Raw genomic sequence first — 26325 nt, 5'->3', positions numbered from 1 at the left:
ATTCGACCCGCCAAACGGCCGACCTTCTGATCGACAAGCTCAGCGTCCTAACCCACTGAGCCACTGCGTCCCTTCTAAGAGTATATATATAACAGCAAAAACAGTCTTTCCAAGAGATTCTTGGTAATAAGTTTACCCAAGGATTTAGGCTAGAAGGGCTGCTGCAATGATTATGGGATCAGAAAGAAAAAAAAACACATCAACAAAGTGAGATGATACGAAATTAGGAAGAAATACCTATCTCAAGTGAGGACAAACAATAATGTTGTCCCAAATACCTGAGGAAACTGTAAATGTGATTGTTGTGGTAGAGAAGGAAAGTAAGATAATTTATTTTATAGTACAAGTTTAGATGAATTCTAGAATGATTGCACACTAAAAGAAAATTATTGCACACTAAAAAGATACATTAGTAGCTAATAATTAAGTCTCCATAGTTACGTGTACTTAGCCATAAGAACATAATACACAGTTAAGTAAAGCAGGAATAACAATGATTAGCAATTACAGAAGAATTAAATTCAACAAAACCAGAAGAGATAGCAGTGTTAAAGATAAACACTGAAACCTCATTTAAAGCTAAACTTTAGCTAAAACAACTTTTAATGTTAACTTTAAAAACTCTGAGCAGCACAAAGATTTATCTCCTGTAGTGTAAAATTATGGTTAATTAAAAGCCATATTAGCAAGAATGTTGATAATGTGTGGCTCTCATACCACTGCCTTTAAACAAAATTATTTTCTTTAAATAGAAACAAAGCAGAAATTCTATTTCCAAATAGACATGTTGTTTAATAGTGAAACAAGATAATTAATACACTGATGAAAATAAATTGGACGCAATCCAGGGAAAGGCTAACACGTTATGTTCCAGGAATATAAATGGGACTAATAACTTAATTCTATACACCTTTAATATCAGGTTTCATGTAATAGGACCCAGACGTATGGAGATCTAGCAAAAACGGTAGGACTGTAGCATGATAGAGCTGCAAACTTTCAGATATGAATTTTTAGGATCCAATCTGAGTTGGTCACCAGGACCAGAGGTTTAGTCTTCCGAGCTTTCAGACTTGTGCAACATTATTCTGGGACATGTATATTTGCCTTCATTTGTGTGTGAAATTTTAGTTACTCAACAACATTGTAGACCTTACCATAATGTGTAGTTGACTAGCACCAACACTTGAGAGTTCAAAATATTATATATAAACATCATTAACTTTAATAAGCTGTCACTTTTTCCAACACTTGATTTAGACCTAAGCTTTGGGCTAACAATAACCAACATTAAAATCAGGTTACATATATATGTTAGCTTTAGTTAATATTGTGTCTCATGTCTCTCCAGGCAAAAGAAAACGTAAGTCTGCAATCAAGTATATATTCAAAAGAAATCACTTCTAATCAGTGGGGAACTTAGGAGCTGATCTCAGTAGGAGTTGAAGACAGTACCTGTTCATAGCCTACACATGAAATTATGCTCAAAGAAGGATGTGCTCCAAACATTTAGGCTCAAATGGCACCTGAGGGACATACACAGCCAGCTAGACTGTTTCTTTCAGCAGAATTAACAGAGAATAGAGCACTTTTCTTTGTTCCAGATATTTACACTGATCTGAGTTACCCTATAATAAAGACAGTAGTGGTAGTAATTCCATCTTTATACAGTTGTCATAGACAGACAGACATGGAGATCTGTGAGTAACAGGCATTTTGTGACAACAGGCCCCTGTGGTTATGTGATATTCAGAAATGGGTCCAATAGGAACAAATATGCTTGTCTTCATTTATATTTTTATACGTAATGCTTACTTAAAAATAGACAAGAGTACCACTGCTCATGAAAGAGGAATGAGAAAGGGGTATACCACTTATGTTAACGTGCATTTTAATAAATATAGATTGTTATCAATTTTAACATTTTCGATCAAAATTGTACATTATAATTTTAACAGTATCATAAACAAAGTACACCAAAGCCACCAAAGAATTTACAGTTTGAGTTGTGGAGGAAATCCTCATTCAAAGTGTTCAGTTGCCAGATTTCTTTCAAAGTGTTTTTTGTCCTCTGGCACAAATTGCCTAGATAATTTTAATAAAGAAAATTATCATTCTTTCCTTGTCTTCATACATACTTTCATTCATGTATGAGAATTGCAGGAGTGGAGTAGGAGTAAAATATAATTCTAAGATAGAAATAAAAATAATCAATCTGTCTCAAAGTGGACTCCACTTTTTCTGATCTGTCCTTATAATACTTTTGGTTCTTGGAGTTTGGTAAATCATTCTTTGACAACCTTGACTACTAGCCTTTAACTGACCATTGCGTTTACTTACCTTGGTTTAATAGTCTTGTACACTGGTAATCTTTGTCTGTTTCTAAGATTGTGGTGGCAGAATTATTCTGATTATTACAAAGCAATGTGAAATGACAGCTGTCAGTTTTTTAGCTGGTGTTGGCCTTCATATGCATAAAGTTCTTCCCAATATTCTAAGATGTTATATTTTCATATAGTATATGTGCAGACCCAAGCAATCTTTTTGTAATTGACAGATGGAAATTTGTCAAGGTGCAGATTTTCTAAATGGTATCAAACTTTTTTGATATGGCACCCAGCGTGCTGATAACTACTGGGACAACCATGACTGATTTAGGTCATAATCTTTCTACTTTCTTATTTGATTTTCAAACCTTGAAATTTTGTAAATTTTCTCCAGTTTTTTGTCTTCTGTTCTGCTTTCGCCTAGTATTGTTGCATAAATTATCCACACTTTCACTTTTTCAATCACAGTTAAATCTGGTGTGTTATGAGCCAAGACTTTATTAGCTTGTATCTGGAAATCCCATAATATTTTAATCTGCTAATTTTCAATTAATTTTTTAACTATATGTCCCTATCAACTTTTCGTCAGTGGCATTTGATCATCTTATAAATGTGCTAATGAATCATTTTGGTGGCTGTTTTGTTATTGTTTATAGTCGGTTTGTGTGATCTTCTGGCATGAGCCGAATATACGATCTACTGTTTCCTCTGCTTCTTTGTACAATCTGCACTTTATTTGATGATTTTTTTCAATGCTTGCCTTGATTGCATTAGTTTGAATAGCTTACTCTTGAGAGCAGTAAAAACCAAACCTTCAGTTTCTTTTTTTTGTTTCGGTTGTAAGCCATTGCTAGGTTTTATCTTCATGCATTTCCCCCTGCTCTTTTTTAGAAATTGACCATGTGATGATTTCCTTGCCAGCAATCAAGTTTTTATTACTTTATTTTGATATTCATGTTTTGTTTCCTGTACATTCTTTTCCATAGTTCAAACATTCGCTTTAAATAGCCCTATGTTGTGATTCAGGGTCAGCCTGTGGGTTCGGCAGTTGGGTCGGACGACTCAGAGGAGGAGGAGGGGGGTGTTGAAGAGCTTGCTGAGGGGATTGGACAGCTTGATGAGAGCCCCCCAGCCAGGCCCCTCTCATCTGGTCACGATGCAGACCCAGCTGTGTGAGCCTGACAGCGTGGATGAAGATGACCCACAGCTGGCCCTGTTCAAGGATGCCTGACGCAGGAGGCAGTCAGTCAGGAGTAAACAGAGGAAGGCAATGGGGCACCTCGGAAAGAGGCAGAGAGAGGCCACGCCCTGAACTGTATTTAAGGGGAATGTGTGGGAGGGCTGGTTTGCTGAAGGCAACCGCTTGGATTGTTCCTGTTTCTTAGCTCGTGTTTTATGGTTGGTGTCTTGTCTTGCTCTGTTTTATGTGAATAAATTTGGCAGGCTTTATTCCAGCCTCTTGCCATTTGTAAAGGGGTTGTCCCTGCTTTTGCTGCAGGGCCGGTAGCAGGCTGGTACAGAACAGCCTACTTTGTGGTTCCAATTTATAATAGCAGGCCATAATGGCATGATTTTCAAACACTGTCTGTGATTGTTGTTCTTCTAGTAATCCAGTTGCCCAGGCATAGCTCCTGAGTCCTGTTCCCCATTTGTCAAGATGCCCATGAAGTCTAACATCTAATGTTGTCCTTCTAGACCCAGAGGATGACTGATCTAGTGTAGGATTCTTCGTCTGTTTTCTCACCCATATTAAATGGGCTGATAGTCTGGCTCTTCCACTACAAGCTGTCTGGAATGGGTGAGCCTTCTGTTAGAATACACTATTGCCAACATAACTCTCAAGCTCATCAGAGCATCACAAGCCCTTTCCCCTGTAACTCCACGAAAGGATTATGATGATGATGGTTGGTTGCACGATCACTCAGATGTTTAGACTAGATTTGGCATTTTTATCCACCTGTTGAGTCTTTCCCAAGAACTAGGATGGGCAGATGTTTCTCTTTAATAATATGAAGGGTAATGTCACAGGATGTAAGCTGTTCCAAGTAAAGCTGCTTTTTGTAATTGACTGATGGTCATTTTGTCAATAGTGATGGTGTTTTGGTATTGGAATTTTGGAATTGCACCCAAGCTGCCTATTACTATTCCTACTACCTTTGCTTTCTTTTGTTTCAGTTATCATACTTTTAAAATATTATATATTATTATTTAGAAATCTGATTTAGAACAGCATCTCTAAAAGTAACAACTCATCTTAGATAGGTCATTAAGAGCTTTAGACCACAGATGCTCAATGTAATGATGATAACTTTATTGTCACTTTGAATGTACACCAATCGGCATACATCAAAATGAAATTTCGTTGCATACAGCTCTCAAAGGGTCACCACCTCCGATATATACTTCTTGTTCGTGGCCCGCTCAAATTTCACATTGTCCATTTTAGTCTCTAGGGAGTGAACGATGGCACACAGGACAGATGGAAATGGGGCTCCATGTGGATTAGCCCTCAAATTCGCTTGTATTCTGACAACCTCGCCTTCTTTCCTTTTTCTGATCCTGACTCTTCCACCTTTTCCTTAAAGAGGCCTTGCTTCTTTTTGCCCCTGGAGCACACTGCCGCCTCCACCAACTCCTCCAAAAGCCTCTCTCTCTTCCTCTGGGCCTGCCGACAGCCTCATCCAGTTCCTTCATTCCATAAGCTCCAGGTCCTCTCCTCCTCTGCCTCCTCTGGAAACAGCCCTGATTTGCGTAGCTTATATGTGTATTATGTGTGTAGCTTATATGCCATAAGTGGTCTACTGATAGAGTGTTAGAGCTGTTCAAAGGTTGGGTGGCCCCATCACAATAAAAGTTTCATTTTTGCCTTAGTTGTAGAAATGGCAACATTAGTGCATAAGGCCAAATAGCATCATTTATAGTATCTCCTCTAAGTGATGGTTCACATAGGTGAGCTGTGGTACTGAGAGGACTGCAGATTTCTTGTCTTTGCCTTACATTTGCCCCAAGTTCTCATTTATTCAGTTACAGAGTATAACAATCTGAAGCTGAAATTGCTGAAAGTTGTCTGTATTATTTATTTATTTATTTTAATTCCATTTATATCCTGCCCTTCTCCGAAGACTCAGGGCGGCTTACAAGCTTAGCAGTAGCCTTCATTCTATGTATATGCCTGCTTATTAGGGCTTTCACACACACACCTAAGCGGCATTATTACAAAGTCAGCTTATGGCCCCCAACAATCTGGGTCCTATGTCATAATTCAATCCTTACTTACTACTTAAATTGCCCCTGTATCAAAATTCGTTTTATGAAACCAATTAGCCATATGAAAAAGAATCAATTACCTTGGGAGTCATCTATTTTTGAAATATACCAGCTGGCAAAGAAAGAACACTTTATAATGTTCTTGCACATACAGCATGCCTTCCTATATTACATGGAAAAATATTCTGCTCTAAAAGCAGACTGTGGGTCAAGGAACAAGGGAGGCAGTGGAAGCAGGAAGAGCTGGCCTAGAAGAAAAACCCACTTGTCTTCATTCCTGTCATCCGGAAGACTGCTTGCAAAAATGGGGGTCATCTTTCCAAGCTACGGCAGTCCAGATTTGTTTGGGCTTTAGAGCTCAGAAACCCCAGCAACCTGGCCAGAGATTCTTGGAATTCAATACTGAACATACGTAGCTGGGGGACTGCCATTTGGTGAAAGGTGAGTTTGGGCAGAAGTTAATATATGGTAGATGGTAATAATAGTTGGTCAATGGACAGCCTATCCTCTTCACATTTCTTGTTTCCATTTTTGTAAGGTTGGCAGGGGGGAGGTGAAATAGGAGATCACGGCACACAGCAACATTTCAGAATCTAATATTCAGGAAAAGAACAAGAGATAAAACCTTATTGGTTCTTGCAAATCTTGCTATACTGAGTACAATTCCAGTCACATGAGGCCAGGGGAAGGGAGGGCAGAAAAAGGCAATTAAAATGGCAGTGGGAACAGTTGGAACCCTTACCCTTTGACGAAAGGTTACAATATCTGGAGGCTTGAAAGAAAACTTAAAAACAGATAAGCAATGGGACCAAGATAGAGGTAAAAATAATCATGCATATAAAGTGCCTGGAGAAATATTTCTCTCTGTTTCAAGTAATACCCAACAGCAAGGTCATCCACTGATTTGAAATAGCAGGAGATTCAAGGCAGAAAAAAAAGAAGCCTTTCTCTTTTTGCTGCACAGAGTTGAACTGTGTAGTCCTCTATACAGGGATATGATAATGGGTGTAAGTTGAGATGACTTCAAAAGAGGATCAAACAAATTCAAGGTGGCTAAAACTATCAGCAATCTCTAATGGCAACACCTACCTGTTATTTCCAGAGTAGAGACCAAATGCTTATGAAAACCAACTGCTCATTTCTTGCCTCTCAGTGAAAGAGAACTGATCAATCACATATTAGATTGATCCCTATCAGCCATTTCCCCCTTCCTATAATTAGTTTTAACTTTCTTTCCTGGTGAAGTTTTAATCCCGACTCCATGAATGTCTACAGTTCTCTGTATTAGTGGTATTTAGCTCCATGTAACTGGATGTTCATTCCCCCGCCCCCATGATCAAAAAATGCCATCTTTTCACCTTGCCTGGTCAACCCTCCCTAGCTATTAAGCTACTGAATTTCAGAAAATATCTAGCAGTGTATTATCTTTTTCCATTTACTTTTTAAGTTACTTACAAACAATATAAACTATTTGGCATTTTTGCCAATTAACTAGTCTAAGGCAGGAGTCCCCAACCCCCGGTCCATGGACCAGTACCAGGCCGCAGCATGCCAGCAACTGGGCTGCACAAACAAGCAAAGTCCATCCACGGGATGCAGGCAGCACACAAAACCATGCACCCTCCTGTCTGTGGAAAAACCTCTCTCCATGGAATTGGTCCCTGGTGCCCAAAAGGTTGGGAAACTCTGGTCTAAGGCATTTTTTTTAAAAAAACCAAACTCATTGGAATACATCGATAATACTCTGACATGACAGCAGAAATGTATTTCCATTATGCAACAATATTTTGCCTGTAATTTATCCACAACACCTAAATGTGATTCCTTCTGAAGCCAGTTTTAGACTACTAAACTAAATTTTGAATGTATTTTCATATAACGCAGTCAATGTGAATACTATAATTTTAGCAGGATACATATATCTGGAAATACTGAAGGAACAATGTAAGAGTCGTCATGGATTTCACTGAATTCATGAATGGGCCTCCTTTACAGTGTGTCTTTCCTCTGAGAATTTGCCATCTGTGACTATCTGGCTGTCTAACTGGCTGTGATCTGAGAAAGGCAGTACACAAGCTGTGAAATCCCCTGCGTTGGGAAATATTGCTATTTATTTGGGGGGGTGCTGTGAAGATCATTCCGTGTCACATGCTATTTATTTGTGTGAGTGCTTTAGAACATCCACTGTGTTTTTCCAGTAGAATAAATCCTGATGTGTCCAAGCTTCAGGAAGATAGCCAGGTAATTATGTTATCACCTGGCTTCTTTACAGCTGTCTGTCTATTGGCCTGCAGGAGGATTTTTTAGTTCAAGAAAACAAACTGGTTTTTACATAAAAGGATTTTCATGCACAATTAATTTACATACTTGACTACAGCAAGCATTGTAGTCTGTGATGCAGAACTTCTGAAGCAGAGATTACCTTTTTTTAGTTACTTTTGCCATATTATTCTAATGGCGTGTCAATATGTCATTACACTACATTCTGCAACATCTTAAATCTCTGGGGACCTTTGCATGGGTCCTTTTTGTGGACTTCAGCTCAGCATTTCAATACCATCATTCCAGAAATTCTCTACTCTAAATTGATCCAGCTTACTGTATTTACTCATACTTGTAGGTGAATAATCAGTTTTTTGACAGATAGGGGGCAACAGGTGAGACTAGAGAAAATTGCATCTAGTACCTGGGTAATAAGCACAGGCTCCCCTCAAGGCTGTGTGCTCCCTTAGTTGCCCTTTTCTCTCTATATTAGTGACTGCACCTCAAGGGAACCCTCTGTTAAAGTTCTCAAGTTTGCTAATGATACAACGGTCATTGGCCTTATTTGAGATGGTGATGAGTCTGCATATAAACGTGAGGTTGAATAACTGGGCCTGTTGTGCAGCCATAATAATCTAGAGCTGAATATGCTTAAAACTGTAGAGATGAGAATGGATTTAAGGAGGAACCCTTCTATTTTACCACCTCTTACCATATTTGCCAGCACAGTATCAACAGTAGAGTCCTTCAAACTTTGGGGTTCTATAATAACCTAGGACTTGCAACGGACACTTAACATTAGAACCATCATTAAAAAGGTACAACAAAGAATGGTCTTCCTGCGTCAACTCAGACTGCCCCAGAAGCTGTTGATACAGTTTTACAGAGGAATTATTGAGTCTGTCATTTGTACTTCTATAACTGTCTGGTTTGGTAGAGCAACCAAACAGGACAGGTACAGACTCCAACGGATAGTTAAGACTGCAGAAAGAATAATTGCAACCAGCCTACCTTCCCCCCCAAAAAACCCTGTATATTGTGCAGGTCAGAAGGAGGGCTGAGAAGATACCTGCAGACCCCTCACATCCTGCACACAAACTGTTTCAGCTTTTTCCCTCAGGAGGCTACTGTAAGGTGTTGCATGCCAAGACAACTAGACACAGGGACAGCTTTTTCCCCCTCAGGCCTTCACTGTGCTGAACACCTAATTGTCACAGTGCTGTCTAGGGTCTATGGGTCTTTACCGATACTAACATATGGCTGTAGTATTATTATTTACCCTTATTATCTTTCTCATTCTCTCATCTGATTGGTATCATCGTCATCATCTTGTTGCTTTGCATGTACACTGAGATTATAATCTCAGTGTACATGCCTGAGACTGGCCAAATAAGGTATTCAATTCAATTCAATTCACTCTCCAGGAGCCCATAAGCAAAGTCAATAGGGGAAGCTGGATACACAACTGCAATTATTCACTTAACAATGAGGGCACAAAAGATTGCAAATTCAGGCATACCTCACTTAACCACTGCATCAGGACTAACATCAGGACTAGTAGTAATGATATTACCTAGTTTCGGTAATGAAACATCTGCAAGAAAACAACCAAGCTCAGAGAGCACCAAGGACCCCTCCTTTGTTAATGCATACCTTTCTATACATTCATGAGTGCTGGCGAGTTTATTTTTGCAAATCTGATGATCCTGAAGCACACAGACTGCATTTGCTTGACCCTCTTTTAAAGAACTCAATATCCTCCTCCTTCTCAGTTTGAATTAATAGTCATTTTAATTCCTTTTATCTGTGTTTAATTGTTTAATATTTCAATTGTTCAGTACTTTAAGAGCCCTTGGGGCAGAAATTTTGGATATACATTAAATTAGCACACACACCCCAACTGTTCTGTACCAGCCTGCTACCGGCCCTGCAGCAAAAGCAGGGACAACCCCTTTACAAACGGCAAGAGGCTGGAATAAAGCCTGCCAAATTTATTCACATAAAACAGAGCAAGACAAGACACCAACCATGAAACAGGAGCTAAGAAACAGGAACTATCCAAGCGGTTGCCTTCAGCAAACCAGCCCTCCCACACATTCCCCTTAAATACAGTTCAGGGCGTGGCCTCTCTCTGCCTCTTTCCAAGGTGCCCCATTGCCTTCCTCTGTTTACTCCTGACTGACTGCCTCCTGCGTCGGGCGTCCTTGAACAGGGCCAGCTGTGGGTCATCTTCATCCACGCTGTCAGGCTCACACAGCTGGGTCTGCATCGTGACCAGATGAGAGGGGCCTGGCTGGGGGCTCTCATCAAGCTGTCCAATCCCCTCAGCAAGCTCTTCAACACCCCCCTCCTCCTCCTCTGAGTCGTCCGACCCAACTGCCGAACCCACAGGCTGACCCTGAATCACAACACCAACCTTCATCACCTGAGTAAAATGTGGTTGGCTAGTTCATTGTGTTGTGCAATACAGCCAATAACTTCATATGCTGCAGAACAGTCAGGAAGGTGGATCAGAAAATCCTAGATGCCTTCCAGATGCAGAGCACTGTCTTTTCCCTGCCAAAATTTTGTTGTAAATCACTGAAGACAGAGGGAGTGACATATAGCCTTCTGTTTGCAAGAGCCATTGGTTTAATTGAAAAAAAAAACAGTTGAAGAATTAGCACTGTTTCTCTTGAGGGTAAAATGTTATTATAAAGTTCTGAACAAAAAATATGCAGCTTCATATACATCAAAGAGTTAAGTTCTTAAAGAATACATCTAAAAGCTGATGTTGTGATTTCTGGTTTTCCAGGTACTGTGATGTGCGTTGGCAGCAGTTTTTCCTCTGCCAAAACTCACCCAGTTCTTTTCTGCACACAGATAAGTCAAGTACAGTATGTGAATTCTAAGCTTCCAAGTATTTTAATTTTGTGTGGACGGAAGCGAGAGGTTTAATGCTGTTTCTTTTCAATTTCCTGATGAAAAATGTCACCTCTTGACTTGCTCTTTGCTCATAGTTGCCTTTTATAATAAAATCTTCAGAAGCTAAATTAACCATGAGGGTGACCACCCCCAGAACGCCTTTTTGTGGCCTAGTGTTCCCATACTGTATGTGTGTATGTATATGCAGGGCTTTTTTCTCTCATAGAACGCACAGAACGGAGTTCCGGCACCTTTTTTGGATAGAACCTTCTGGAGTAGGCAAGGTGGGTTGTATGACATGTGTGAGTTTCGGCACCTTTTTCTTTTACAAAAAAAGCACTGTGTATATGTATATGTATATGTATATGTATATATATGATTTTATATATATAATTACCCAGCATAACAGGAGAATGTACTCTAATACACCTAAAGAAACCTAGTTCCAGAAAGATTGACAGAACATCTCTGCACACAGGTAGTTCTTGACTGATGATGCAAAGTTTCTGTTGCTAAGTGAGACAGTTGTTAAGTGAATTTTGCTCCATTTTAAAACCTTTCTTGCCACAGTTGTTAAGGGAATCACTGCAGCTGTTAAGTTAGTAACACAGTTGTAAAGTAAATCTGGCTTCCCCATTGACTTAGCTTGTCAGAAGGTCACAAATGGTGATCCCCGTGACATTGCAACTGTCATATATATATGAGTCAGTTGCCAAGCATCTGAACTTTGATCATGTGATTGTAGGGATGCTGCAATGGTTGTAAGTGTGAAAAATAGTCTTAAGTCACATTTTTCAGTGTCGTTGTAACTTTGGACAGTCACTAAATGAACTGTTGTAAATCAAGAACTACCTGTATTCAAAAATTCAAAAATGCCTTCTATTGTATTGCAAATGTGTGGGTGGATGGAAAATTCCCTCAGAACACCAAATCATTAACATCTGGTAAATGGGGGAATTAATCTGCTGGAATTGATTTTGATTTTGCACCTTTGGATCATATTTAGTTGTTTATTTAGCATGTATGGCCCAGAGCTCAGCACACATATCCTATGCTGGTAGTCCTCTCCTCCAACGTTCTTTTATTTTTATTTATTTAATTTCTATACCGCCCTTCTCCCGAAGGACTCAGGGCGGTGTACAGGGCAATAAAATGCAATAAAAATACAATATACAAAAGTTAAAATGAGAATTAAATAGAATAGCCCAATTACAGTAAAAAGTTAGTTGAAATTACAATTAAAGTAATTACAATTACAGTTCTTAAGGTGTCTAAGGTATTTTATAGGATCACTTAGAGCTCAATTGACTTTGAGGATCTTTTTTGTGGATTTGGAATTGTGAACTCTCAACCTATTCAGAAGATTTGTAATTATAATTTTTTATTATTTTATTTAAAATAATTTACTTTGTATTCTCCAGAAGTGAACCATGGCACTAGAAAGAAGTTCTAGAGCTAAGAGCTTTGGCTTGTTCATCAGTTGTGGCCTTATCCTAATTAGAAAATAAGGGTATAATCCATGCGCCGATCACCATACAACTGGATAAATCATAACTCCAACTTTGTATAGGGCTGACTTTGAAAGTGATTCAGAAGCTACATTTGATGCAGAATGTACTGATGGGCAGCCAATAAATTCAAATAAATAAATAATAGTGACCAGACTGTTAACCGCCCTGAGTCCTTCGGGAGAAGGGCGGTATACAAATAAAATTAATAATAATAATAATAATAATAATAATAATAATAATAATAATAATAATAATAATAACAATAATAACAACAACAACAACAACAACAAGGGGACAACGACTACTACAGAAAATCCCTACACACCTACAAAACACCCTTGAAAATACTAGAGATCCATATACGGCACAGCTCTTCGTCACATAACAAATTGCGGGTTGCAGCACAAACCTCCCCGATCTTTGTGGACATCTAGAGGAGGAGCTTCAGGCCCACTTTGCTGAGGTGAGCAGACCTTCTCAGTGGTTGCCTGTACAGCATGGGAATATGCTGCCCCAGAAGCCCATTGCTCCCGTCTCCCAGCACTGAAGCAGGTGCTAAAACCCTCCTTTTAAACCAGTTTTGTTGCCTAAACCGCGCTAGGGGGCAATTGTGCGGTTTGCATTAAGATGCATTAATGATTGAATTTAACGGAGGCGATAATGACGCTGCTTTGACATTGCACACCGTCCAAACTCTTTCTATTGGGCGGCGTTAAAAATCGCTGGAATAAAACAATACAGAGAGAGACATGCCTAACTCTAATTAAGTCTCCTCCGAATCGGCGACCCGGAAGCTCGGGACCTTCTCTTAGGCTCGCCGCTAGCCTTCGGAGGGGCAGCCGCCTTTTGCCGCAGGAGCCCGCTAGATGGCGCCCCAGAGTCCTCGCGGGTTTTCGTACCGGTTGCCCAGCTGCCGCTTCGCCTTGAGGGGCCGCCGCTCACTCCGCACCGGCTCGGGGTTGTGAGTGGCGAAGGAGAGAATCTGGGTCGGGCGGCGTGTGGGCCGAGAGGTAGAGTTGGAGCCGCGGCCGGCGCTCAGGTGAGAGAAGGGGGCTACCTCCTTGGTGGATGGGGCGGAGCGGACGAAGCTCTGCGGTTCTGGTGTTGCGCGTGTGTGGGTGTACAGTTGGAGGGATTTCGGAGTCAGAGGCGGCGGATGCGGAGAGTCCCCACGATATGCGCTTGTGTGTTGGCAGGAGGGGAGTGCTGAGCTCTGCGATCTGGAGGTGGGCGGGTTTATACCTGGATTCAAGAAAAGGTCGGGGGCGGGGAATCCGTCTTGCTGGAAAGCCGAGTAGACTGTAGACTTGGGGGTGGGAGGGGTGGGGGTCCGCGTTGGTCACGTGTCTCGACTAGGCTGAGGTACGTCGGAACGTATGGTGGCTAGTCGGAGAAGACTGAAAGTATGGAATGTGCGTTTAAGACAAGGATAGCAGCCTGATATTTTCCAGAGCCCAGACTCTTCGGACTGCAACTCCTGTAAGCGCCAGCCAGCACTGGCATTGTCAGAGGTAATCAGGGTTATAACTGTACCTGGAGAGCCTCGGATCGCTGTCTCCTTGCTTTAAGACGTGGGTGGGAAGGGAAATAGGAGGAACTGGAGCGCTTTAGAGTTGGACTGTGTGGGGCACAGTGTGTGGCTAATGGTTCCCCCCCTCACACACACACACACACCAGTGAGAAGTCACAACATTGACAAGGCTTCCTAGGGAAGGAGTTTTAGGCTAAGCTGGCAGCATGTGAGGGACAAGGGAATAAGCTGAGGCTAAGCCACTAGAGAGGTGGGATGTGGGATTCAGATGCTAGATCCATTGGCTGGAGGGGAGGGGGAAATTGGGTAAAGCAAGATTGACACTGGCTACTTGAGGGATGGACTTGTCCGGAGCATGGCAGCTCTTAGCATTACAGTTTGAGAAAAAAAACCTGGCGTATGGATGGGGGAGACTCAAAGAATGGAATAAAGTTGAGGTATGGATTGCATGGAAATCCAGCCAATGCATGGAAATAACTGAATCAGAAGGAGTTTGCACTAGAGTTGATGCTTGTGCACTGGAGAGCTTGAGGGAGGTACAGAGAGAGCAGTGGTCAGTAGTGACCAAATTGCCCAAATATCAAAACACCTGTGACTTGTGGAAGGTGTTTGTTTTGAAATATTATTATGAAACCAAGGATGTGGAGTTGCACTTTTCTGAAATAAGTTTTTTTAAATGGAAGATCAGAAGAAAAAAAAACTACTCTAAGTTCACTATTAGTCATTCTGCCCAAAAGTGGCAAAAGAGTTACAGTATATGCTCTTTTGTGACATTTTGCTTCATCCTAATTTAGAGATTGTCCAGGTGTTTTGTTCTGTTTTTTGAAACTTGTAAAAATAAATGTGTTGCATTTTGGTAAGAGCTAGGGAAGGCTGAGTTGCTTCCTTAAAACATAGAAACTTTATTAATGAGAGGTTTAAGATTTTTACTGACATAATTGGAGGAAGTTGGGAGGGATCTGTTTATATGGGTCACCGGAGAAATGTCATTTTACTTTCCCTACACAGGTGTGCATGTCTATGTTCAGATATAGGCTAAATAAAGACAGCCTGCCAGTGAATGCTTTCATTTGGAATTCTGCACCAAAGCCTGAAAGATCTCTTCCAATTATGGTTCTATGGATCTGATAATTGGGGTGTTTTCTCATTGGAAGATGTAATCAGTGTACCCACCTAATAAAATAAACACTTGCAACATTGTTATAAGCACATGATTTTGTACTTACCTATTTAAAGCATTTATACATTGCTCCTCATTTTTAAAAAATCTGCACTGTTACATAACGTAATGAGGAAAACATGTGAAATAACCCTCAGATGCTTTAAGAATAGGACAAACTGCACTCTAATGGCATAAGATTATTGGACAAGTGATAATGAACCCACCATTCAACTACCGGTATGTAGACTTCTCTGCTTACAGTGAAGGTGGCTGAACTTCCTGCTGCATAAACCTTTTTGTGATTTTTCAAAAGTGATCACTGTTGAATTTACTTCCACATTAAAAGTGGATTTAAATTCTTACTATTTTATTTTATATTAATCAATATCCACAAATACATTTGTAGTCTTTGATTCTGGCCACTAAAATTTCTGTCTATGCCAGTGATGTAGGATTCTGAATTGGCATGGTTTTTTTTTCTATCAGAAGGTTTACTAAAGTTAGTTTGTTGGGTTTGCATGATGGTCTGTGTTTTTGTTTTTGAGGGCAATGAACTAGATTACTAGAACATTTCAGACTACTGCAGTCCTTTCACTAATATCAGCAGGAAGCTTGCAAGACACAAATAGGAGTCCAGGAAAAAGGAGGAAATACATAAAATTACTACTAATGAAACTAATTTGTTATGGCCAGCTATGGAAAAGACAGATTATTTACTTCTGCTATTGTTGATTCTCTCTTTCTTCTTCCTTTTTAAGGACTGCCTGATATGCTAATATTTTGCTTGTGGCTTACCAAACATATCCCCTATTTTGCTAGTTTCACTGATGTCCTCTTCCTTCCTGTGGGCTGTATATTTAACAAGTTTATGATATAATGGATCTGTTCACTTCTATTTGTCTAGAAGAAAGAGAAAAACACCTCATTTTCCATGATATCTTTTTGTCTAAACTTGCAGTGCCGGATTCTTGTGCAGTGTTAGCCTCTTTCCCTTACAAATCCATCTGAACCTTTTCCCTTTATAAATGTAATGGGTTCTTGTAATGGAGTGATTTATTTAGTCTTCTTTGGCAGGCTGACTGTTGTAAGAAGAAACCAACAGAAGCACTCAAAATAATTGATACTCATCTTTGAGGGTTTGGTTGTGAATACTTGCATAAGCCCTAGCACCTTATTTTGGAGCGCAGCAAAGATGTTCTGTCAGCTTGGCAGTTTATGGCTACTACTGCTATACAAGCTGGCATAAATATGATCTCTCAGTTATTCCAGGCATATCCTCTGAACTGGAACTAAATTGTTCATGAGTTCTTGTGTAAATTCATTATATTATAGGATAGGAATACATAGTGCCTTTCCTTACTTGACCTAACTATAGCACAGTCTTGTCTTGGCAATTTCTTTTTTCTGTTGTCTGCCACTAAAATCATATCAGTAGCTCGTGAATGCAGTTAAGTTGTCCTTGTTGTACAACTTAAAAGAGTATTTCTCCCTTATCCCAGCACCATCCAGGGGCAGCCTCAAGATTGTTAGACTTTTTCATTCTCTTGGAATCATTAGTTGGTTGGCAGTGACTAGGAACAGAAATGTTTGGGATAGGATACGAAATAGACAATAGAGAGCAATTTTAATGCTAGTGTAGGTTGGTTTTTTTGCCAACTTAAGGATGGAGGGATATAAGCGTAACTAGATATTTGGAGAAGAGCATTTGTTTTTGGCCAATACTCATACGCAAGAAGGAGGACATTTCTGCTTTATAATAACAAAGAATAAGACATATGCTGACTTGCAGCATTGAGTACCTCCTGTTTCTGCTTTTAGGGAAATAGCATAGAATCAGAGTATGACAAATCTTTCACCTTGGGAATTGTTACAACTATTTTGTGAAACAAGGAAATTAGATAATTTCCCCCCAATAGCTAAGGGAGAGCAGTTTTTTTCTTAGTAGTTAATTGAATGCTTGAACAAATGGATTTCAGGTTATATCCTTAGAGAGATTGCTGCAACTCTCATTCCCTTTTTATATGTTTATATGAATCTGAATTTGGTTGAAGCATCCGATAGCATTAATATTCTATGAACATCATGTTTTAATTGTATATCCAGAGATGCAAGGACAGAAGCACTATCTATCCAGGTATTTCCTTTTAAACAACTTTCTTCATTTAAAGTTAGAATAGATATGTTGCAATCTTACACACAGTTACCAAGGAGTAAGTTTCATTTAAGATAATAGAAACTACTTCTCAGTACATATGCAGAAATTAGCACTGTTCTCTTAATAGTATTATTGCTTTAGAAAGGTACTTGATCAGACTACTGATCCATCTAACCCAGCGTTGATGATATGCCCAAATTGGTCTTTTGGGGTGTCCAGTCATACTTGACACTCACCCAGATTTGAGTGTCCGTGTTGGTGTATCAGCCCTAAAGACAGAAATATCTTTGTGGACTTCCCAAATTTAGCGTCTTGAGTCTGACTCTGTAAGTCAGCTTCACCTTCCAGGCACGTCTTTCTCAGAATCAGCTGTAGAAAGCTGGAAGTACTCTACCAATTCCAGTTCTCAAACAGCAGGGCCATTCCTGCTAGGAAGATAGACCTCAAGATGACCTACCAAAACAGGTCCCAGAATAATCACCATGACATTCTTACAATTTTGCTCCAAGATAAAAAGGTAATTTAGAATCTATACTAATTCTAACCCCAAGGTAGCCATCGCAACATGCCTACTGGTTCAGCCCCAAGATATTTATTTATTTATTTATTGAATTTCTATACCGCCCTTCTCCCGAAGGACTCAGGACGGTGTATAGGGCAATAAAAGCATTACATACAAAAGTTAAAATAAAATTAAATTAATTTTTAATTAAATTAACTTAAGATAATAAACATAGTTCAGTTAAATCTGTTACATTCTACCTCCTCACAGGCAGGGCAGCACCAATCCACTCAGCCTGCATCCCTTTAACTTTTTAAGAGAATTGTGACGTGAGAGTCAAGAACCAATCACCTTTAGTTTGTTCATTTTGCTATCTTAAATGAAAGCTTATGATGTTTGAAATTGATGCCTAAAATTGTAATCTAAAGAGGGAAATGAGAAAGAAAAGGGAGAAGTTCTTAAGAGGAGATCTTCCTAAGAAACTCTTTGATTGGCCCTCATCTTCCATGGCAGTTGATTTTTCAGAGCAGGACTGGGTGAAGATAGGATGCTTAGTAGTATAGAAACCTACATTGCTGATTCATTTCCAAGAGGCTGGAAGACTTCCTCCTCTTTGCAGTGTCTTTGTTTTAAACTTCAATACATCTTAGAGCTGTTTGATAATTTCCCCTCCAACTGGTTCTTTTATCCCATTTCTCCATATATGGCCAAGACTGCTTGATGCCCTGTTTTCTTGCCTTGCCATCTGTCTGAACTAATGACAAAGTGAAGTTTTCTCACCCTACAGGTCCTTTGCCAGACTGTGGCCACACACTTTCACTTCTTTTTGGCTGTTTGTGGTTGGCTAACAATGCTTGGAGTCTGGGGTTCAAACTGCACCTGTTAACTGTAATGTCTGATAAGAAATGAAGGGGAGATAAAGAGAGGGGGTTTTAACGATCTAGGTCAGGTTTAGCATGGCTTCAATGGGTATTTATCATGGTGTTTCTGCCAAAAGTTAGATTCTTCACTTATTTATCACCCTGACTGGCAGAGCTATTCAGGGTTCAGGCAGGATCTTTTCTGGAAGTCAGTGGAGATGTTAGGAATTGAACTGAGCTCCTGAATGCAGTTACAATGCATAACTTGCTATACCTTCTGTGTGTCTACAAGGTTTCTTACAAATAGCCTCCGTCCGACAGATTTGGATTCTAATTGGTAACCCAGCAAAGGGTTCCAGTCCAAATAGGCTTCCCTGTGGTTAATATTTGCTAAAATATAGAGGAGAGATGTAATTATATTACTCCATCATGTTACATAATCCAGCCTAGAGACTGTTTCTGGAAAATCATTATTACTAACACTGTAAATCTAAAAAACACACACCACATATAAGCATTTCTTTTTAAAGATCAGTAACAATACAGGATTTTGACACAAAGTACTGTAGATTAGCCAATCTTTTGAAAAAACTAATGAATAGAAAAAAATATTTATACCTGTTAATTTATTTGTCCATAATTTTGATCTTCTCTCCACCTATTGATAACTATCTTGAAGCCATCTTCTTGCAATACAATCCTATTAGCTCTTCTACAATTGTAATACTGTAGTAACATAAATCAACAAGTTTGCAGATTGCTTCTAGTAGCATATCATATGGACTAGTCAACCTGGCACAATCTATAGCATTTGGCCCTGATCCTGAAGTTGATGAGAGTAAGTAATCCAACATAGCTGAATGACAAGAAATATCTGAGTGGGCTTAACTTGTAAGCCGCCCTGAGTCTTCGGAGAAGGGCGGGATATAAATGGAATTAAAATAAATAAAATAAATAAATAAACTATATTGGGATTCCTTTGGTTTTCATAACTTCTTCAGTTTTTCATTTTCCTTGCACCCAGATTTTTCCTCCAATTGGCTATAAAGATTCTTCAATTATAGCACTTTCTCAAGTGCATTTTAAGGACCAGATAAACTCAGTGCTAAATTATTTGCAGTAGTTCCCTTTTTGACAACCTTTAAGGCAAAGTATAAATATACAAAATGCTGGGCATTTGCAATTTCTCATTATCACATTAGTTTTTTTTAACACTTCTGCCATAACACACTTGTCATATCACTTTTTCCCACTTGCAAAATAATTGCACCAGTATCTGGATCTTTCCAAAAAATCGGCTCTAGTTTAAGAAAGAACTACTGGGGGAAAAAACTTATATAACCCAAAGAACGACCAAGACGACTCCCACCAACAGTGAAAGGGCAAGCCATTAGAATATAAATTGAGAGCAAACTCACTCCCTACCAGCACTGATGATGTTATCTAGTTTGGGTAATGAAATGTCTGCAATTTATATATTACACACCAACCAAGCTCAAAGAGACCAAGGATCCCTCATTTCCACCCTGAACTGCAAATGTTTTCCTTTTCAGAACCATATATACAACCATGTGTAAATACTAGCAGGTGTGTAACTGGAGATCATTGAATCACATACTTAAAAAATGGTAAAGAGTCCCTGTGGGTTTCATTCCACTAGCCATTGCTGACTGTTAGGGCGGTGCTCATCTCCATTTTGAGGCCATTGAGCCAACGTTGTCTGAAGACATTTCCGTTGTCATGTGGCCAGCATGATATCATGGAGCACTCTTAACTTCCCACTGAGGGGGTACCTATTAATCTACTTGCATTTGCATGCTTTTGAACTGCTTAGTTGGTAGGCACTGAGGTGAGAATGGGAGCTCACCCTGTCACGGGGCATTCAGGTCTTGAACCTGGCTGTCAGCTTTCCAGAGAACAAGCCCAGTGTCTTAACCATTGAGCCACCATGTTGCTGCCACGTACTGCTCCAGGTTAAACCAGGATGTGCTCTTTCATTTAAGGCGGACATGTCAAACTCACGACATCACGTGATGTTGCATGACGTATCAGAATTTTTTTCCCATTGCCGGCAATGGGGTGAGCGCAGGAAGATTACTGTGTAATTAGCATGAGCAATAAAGTAGCTAATTGAACTCTTCACATTTGGATCTGATTGTTTATATCTGACAGCAACAACTTACAATGACAGTTCCAGCAGTCTCAGTTGTTAAGTGAATCCCACATGATTGCAGCATCATGCAGTCATGTAATTGCGTTTTCTGGTCTCCTACTGACTTCCACATTAACTTTGCTTGATGGAAGGCAGCAGTGAAGGTTACGAATGGTGATCACGTGATCACAGGATGCTGCAATGTGATTGCAGGCTGGTTGTCATTTACCCAAATTGTAATCACATGACTGTAGAGATGCTGCAACGGCCACAACTATGTGAGCCTGGGGTCCTCCTGGACTTGCAGCCCTTTTTTGAGGAACAAGTGACAATCATGACTTTTGCACAATTTGTCTTGTGTGTCAGTTGCACCTTTCTTGGATCAGGAAACTGCTCACTGTGACTCGCATTTTAGTTATTTCCTAAGTTGATTACTGCAGTGCACTGCACAGGAGCTGTTCTTGAGAAGCATTTGGAAGCTACAGCTGGTGCAGAATTTAGCAGTGTGAGCACTTACGAATGCACCTTGGTGTTCCATTGTTATACCTCTACTCAAGTAAAAATATCTGAACAGTTATTTTTAAAGGAAGAACTTAAGGCAGTCATGTTCAATATTAGAAGGATGGGCCTTTTTTAAAAGAAGCAACTTGTGCCGTCCAGCTTGAATACTCTCCATAGAGGCAAACATTAGCTCCTATAATTTCTTAGCCAGTTTCCTTATTGCTCCAAAATCTAAGAGTTAGTCTACATATCTAAAAGTTTAGCTGTTACTTATAAATCAAAAAGAAGTAAACCAATTCCAGATTTTTCCATCCATGAGTTCTGAAAGAATTCAAATATAAAACTGCCAATTTTTGCAAGTAGAAATATGTTATATATCATGAAAACTACAGTTTAGTTAGGAATAGGCATTTGTGAAGCTTACTGTTAGTTAACAACATCAGGAAACTTCCAGAATGGAGAGTCAAAAGAAGGAATGACTATACAGCTTACCCAAAAAACATTACATTGAAGTCATGTGTGAACCCAGTTTATGTCAAGAACATGTGCCCTTTTTAAAAGCAGGGACTGCACTTAATGTTTGCATATTTTTATTTATTTTATTTTATTTAGCTATTTGATTTTCCCTAGGACAGTGATGGCGAACCGAGTGCCCAAACTGCAACCCAAAACCCACTTATTTATCGAAAAGTGCCAACACAGCAACTCATACATTGACATCTTTTGTCTTAAAAGAAAAACACAATAACAAAGCTTTCAATAATACAAACAACTTTTTACTGAAAGGTAAAAGTTTGCCTTTGGTATGCTTTTGAACAATTAATGTGATTTTTGCTGTTGTATGCATGCTGATAATTTGACTAACCTTGGTTTATACTTTGTAAGTTTGAGAGCAACACGTGCAGCACTCAGGTCATCTGTTAGTCTGCTGGTGTCAGATTTGATGTAATTCAAAGCTGAAAACAGTGCGTTCGCTCTGGAGGCTTGTTTTGGCTAGGAAGGGGCTTGAAAAATGGCCTTTTCCTGCGAAAACTTAGCCAAAGAGTGAGGTGCGTGTGCCCACAGAGAGGGCTCCAAGTGCCCCCCTCTGGCACATGTGCCATAGGTTCGCCACCACTGCTCTAGGAACAAAGGCTTTGATGAGAAGTTCCATTCAGTTTATGCCCAGAAAAACAACTCTATGAGTTCGGTTGGAAAAACAGACAAAATTATAGATCCAAATTCACCCAGGGATTTTCCATAGCTAAGGCTGAATTTGAATAGGATGAGTGATAATGCAAAGTGGACAGGCTTGAAGGTAGCCTAGAATTTTTTCCTTTTGTTTAGTCAGTGGGAGATTTGCTTTTTAGTTATGCTCAGTTATAGTAGGTTCACATTACAGTTTTCACCTCAAAATGGCACCAATGTAAGTAGTACAATTGGAGAAAGCCCTGATTTGTAAAAAAAAAAAAGAGCTTAGGGGTATCTGTTGCCCAGTTTATAATTTAGTATTAGTTCACGGCACAATAGCTGAAAACTATTTAATATGATGTGTGGACCTAACCTCAGCCTGGCTACTATGTTTGAAAAAGTGTCAACTTAAATTTTTTTGATCCATTTTAAGTGGTTCTCTGGGGCAGTGTTTCTCAACCTTGGCAACTTTGGGCTGCGTGGACTTCAACTTCCAGAATTCCTCTAGAAATTATGAGAGTTAAAGTTCACACATAGTTCCCAAGATTAAGAAACACTGATTTATGGTTTTTGGTCAGCCACTGAAAATCTACTTTTCCCCCACTGATAAATCATTTTCTGAACTACATAAAAAATGCAGTATAGAGTGAGAAAGTTTGGATATGTCAGCAGTGCTAGAGGAGGCAAGCATTCCTGATGCCTCCCCCCCCCAAGATTCCAGGAAGGAGCAAGATGAAAATACTCACCCTGGCCATCCAGACACAGTCTTGGACTACTTTGATGTGTAGTTCGTGGCCCTTTGCCGAATGCTGCTCTTGGGAGTAAAAGATTGTTCATGATTACTTTAGGTTATGTAAATATCAAGGGTGCTACTTCAGCAGAGCTTACCTAGGTAAATATGTCATATTTAAGCTGAAAACAAAATGTTCTTGCAAGCAATTGTTTTGGTTCCCTTTTTGCAACTTGGAAATAAGTTTATTGTCCACTGAGACAGCTGGTCTTATTGAGTGCATTGCCTTCCCAACACTATAACATGCAATCACAAAATTGGGTATTCAGTTGCAGCATCGGCCTAAAGGGAGTTTTAATGGTACAAAAGAAATGGAGTTGAATTTAAAATCTAAGTATGGATTCGTTATTTAAAAAAAACACAGAAAAATGAGAAATTGTTCATAGTGGCGAAAGAATGGTAGTTCTTCCTCCTCATGAATTTGGACAAAGCTTTAGTTGTTATTTATTTATTTATTTATGCATGCATGCATATGTTTTATCCTGACCCTGCATCACTGAGAATGGCTCATAACATTGTAAAAACATTGCATAATAAGACACATTCATTAAAATAGGGAGGCAGAACCCATTGATAAAACAAACCTTAAATATATAAACTATTTAGTTAGCAGATATTGAAAAGAAACACCATCATCAAATGGAAAAAGACATCCAGATGGTTGGACCATCTGCTTTTTGTGGAGCTGAGAGATCCATGGAATAGATTGTCATGCAAATCCTGCGAGATCATCATTAGGAGCATCAGAAAATCCCTGCTGGATCAGACGAAAGTTTAACTAATGTAGCATTTTATGTCACATAGAATTACACGTAGCAGTTGTGTGTATTTGGTATACTCACATGTATGGCCAGAAGCCACTGTTGGTATGTAAGACATGCAGTTATCAACACTTAACAGCCATCAGTAGTCTAATCTCTCACCCATTTGTCTAGTCTTCTTTTAAAACTAAATTGGTGGCTTTCACCCTATCGTAAAGCAGCAACTTCCATAGTTTTAACCCAAATTTTGTAAAAAAAACAAAAAACAATAGCTTAGATATTAACATTGCTGAAGATCCATGGAGCAGATCCATGAACCTTTCATGATTTTTTTGTCCCTGTAATTTAGAGGAATACAATTGCTTTCCTATGAATATGTTCTACGATCAGGTTCAAGTGTTTCATTTTTTTTATATACCTATGAAGCAAAATGATAGACCTTTCACAGAAGTTTTAAATAATGGGGATGTTATTTGGTGAAGAGGACAAGGGAAGGAAAAGTTACAATTCACGATACTGTTATCCCTATGTCACAACTTGTAAACGAAATACCCCTTTAGGACTGTCTTATTGCTTTGAATTTATTCAGAGTGCTGCAGCATCTGATGCACAGGGATCACATAGAGCACCCCACATGTGTGGCAGCGTAGAAAAGTTAAAGGTAGACTTATCTGTGTTGAAAAAGCCCGCTTTCTTCACGCTGCTGGTGTTTGAACCAGCTTCTCCATGGAAACCTGTTCTGTGTGGCTGCCCCAAAGAGATTAGTTTTCAATCACTGAAAACGATCTTTCAAACCTCACTTCAGGTGAGGCCTTAAATCATAGGTTTTAAAAGTTTTGTTTCTGGGATGTGTCAGCAGCAGTGCATTCAGGCTCGCTTTGAATGGAAAAGAACTATACTTAACAGGAAGGACTGGATAATGATTACCATAACATCAAGGATGTAAACTGGTTAAGTAATTTTTAGTTGATTAACATTCTGTCTCTATAATGGGTTGTCCACTTTTGGATAATCCATTAAGTAAATTATCACAGTTTAGTGATCTTGGCTCACTGTTAAGAGAAGGCAAGGTATAAATTCTCACCTTCCTTCAGAAAAGATGTTATTTATAACAGTGTGGGATAATCCAGTGCCATTTCATCTGCTGAAAACATTGGGTTCCCTCTCCGCTGAAATATCAAAATGTTTTTACCAGATTTTTTAAATATGACAGGTGAGGACAATTATTAAATATATGACTATGAAAAAAATAATAATTTGAATCTACTGGATCTAACACACTTTCTAAAATTATGTTCTTTGTTTTCATTTATAGTGATTCAAAATTATTCTATGATTTAAAAATGTAGTCACATAAATTAATAGCAATAAATGCTAGATTCACTGATTAAATCGATTTTAACAGTTGCACGCCTCCTGAAAATTCTTAAAATTGGAAGGAATATAAATATAATGTGGTCCACGTGCCCCATCAGCAAAAACCATTTTGTTTCCTAGTAACAAATGACCACAAATATAACAAAATGTGTGCTACCTGCTCAAGTAACGTCAGCCTTACCAGGTAAACCAGGCTAGAAACATGATCAGATAAGCTAATTCTGCTTTATTGTGAAGCTACATTAACAGAATTTTACAAGTCTGAGAGTACAATTCTCCCACCATCACCTTGACAGCCAATAACTTTAGGAAGGGTACCTTATGAACCTCTTGCTCTATGAACTGTGCAGCTCTTATCTGACCATTCTCTAAGCAGCATCTTTTTGCCAGTCTCCCAAGGTCATCCCCATATATTATTACAATTATATTTAACTTGATTACCCTAATGTAGCTAATTGTAGATTCTATAATGAAGATGTGTGCTCTGGCTGCTTCATTACAAAATACTAATTACTTATAGAAATGCCTTACTGAAACCTCATTTTACCTAGGTAATAAGATGGCCTAGCTTCTGAACCTAATAAGATACTAAGTCCTTGTTAGATACAAATAACTTGCATAAAAGCTGATTTGTCAGTCAATAGATTGTATTCAGAATTGCTTTTGTTAAATGAGGCCCACCTTGTTTGGCAGATGTTATGAAGATAAATTGTCCAATCCTCTGGACCTCTGTTCAAAAGATTTCATGAACTGAATCTGATTTGTTATCATATTGTTTGGACAACCATTTAAGAATTTATGATTTCTGCAGTAAAAGAATTAATTGCTGTTGTCGAATGATAAAAGTTTATAGCTTGAAACAGCTAAACTTTCAGAGTTTAGAAGTTTCTTGAAGGCAGTCAGGGAATGGAAGTAGAAAATATGACCAGTTCTCCAACCATTAAATCTGCGTGAGAGTGGAGTGATGGAAGGTGAAAAGAGTGGATGAGGATGGTGAAGTGAAGGATTATTGCCTTTGATTGTATATTTTTTCTGTCTTATTTTGAATAGTCACTCATAGGTGTTGTTGTTGTTGAGGTATATAAGGATGGTG

The 26325-nt window shown here is 39.1% G+C and overlaps 1 protein-coding gene across 7 annotated transcripts in view; it reads left to right on the top strand.

Annotated features, from left to right (window-relative positions):
- The first annotated feature begins 13131 nt into the window (after nt 1-13131).
- SEMA4G (semaphorin 4G) overlaps nt 13132-26325 on the top strand; it is a 106705-nt gene continuing 93511 nt past the window's right edge. For 2 of the 7 annotated variants that reach the window (XM_083363669.1, XM_083363667.1), the window contains exons 1-2: nt 13157-13310; nt 21765-21920. The gene's annotated coding sequence lies outside the window, so the exon portion shown is untranslated. Of the gene's footprint in view, nt 13311-13595; nt 13783-21764; nt 21921-26325 lie in introns of those variants that run through there. The other 5 variants (XM_083363671.1, XM_083363666.1, XM_083363672.1 and 2 more) reach the window with 4 other exon arrangements.

Source organism: Vipera ursinii (assembly GCF_947247035.1).
Source record: "Vipera ursinii genome assembly, chromosome: 5".
NCBI lineage: Eukaryota > Metazoa > Chordata > Lepidosauria > Squamata > Viperidae > Vipera > Vipera ursinii.
Note: the sequence above shows the minus strand (reverse complement) of the source record. Positions and strands in the feature narration are given on the sequence as shown.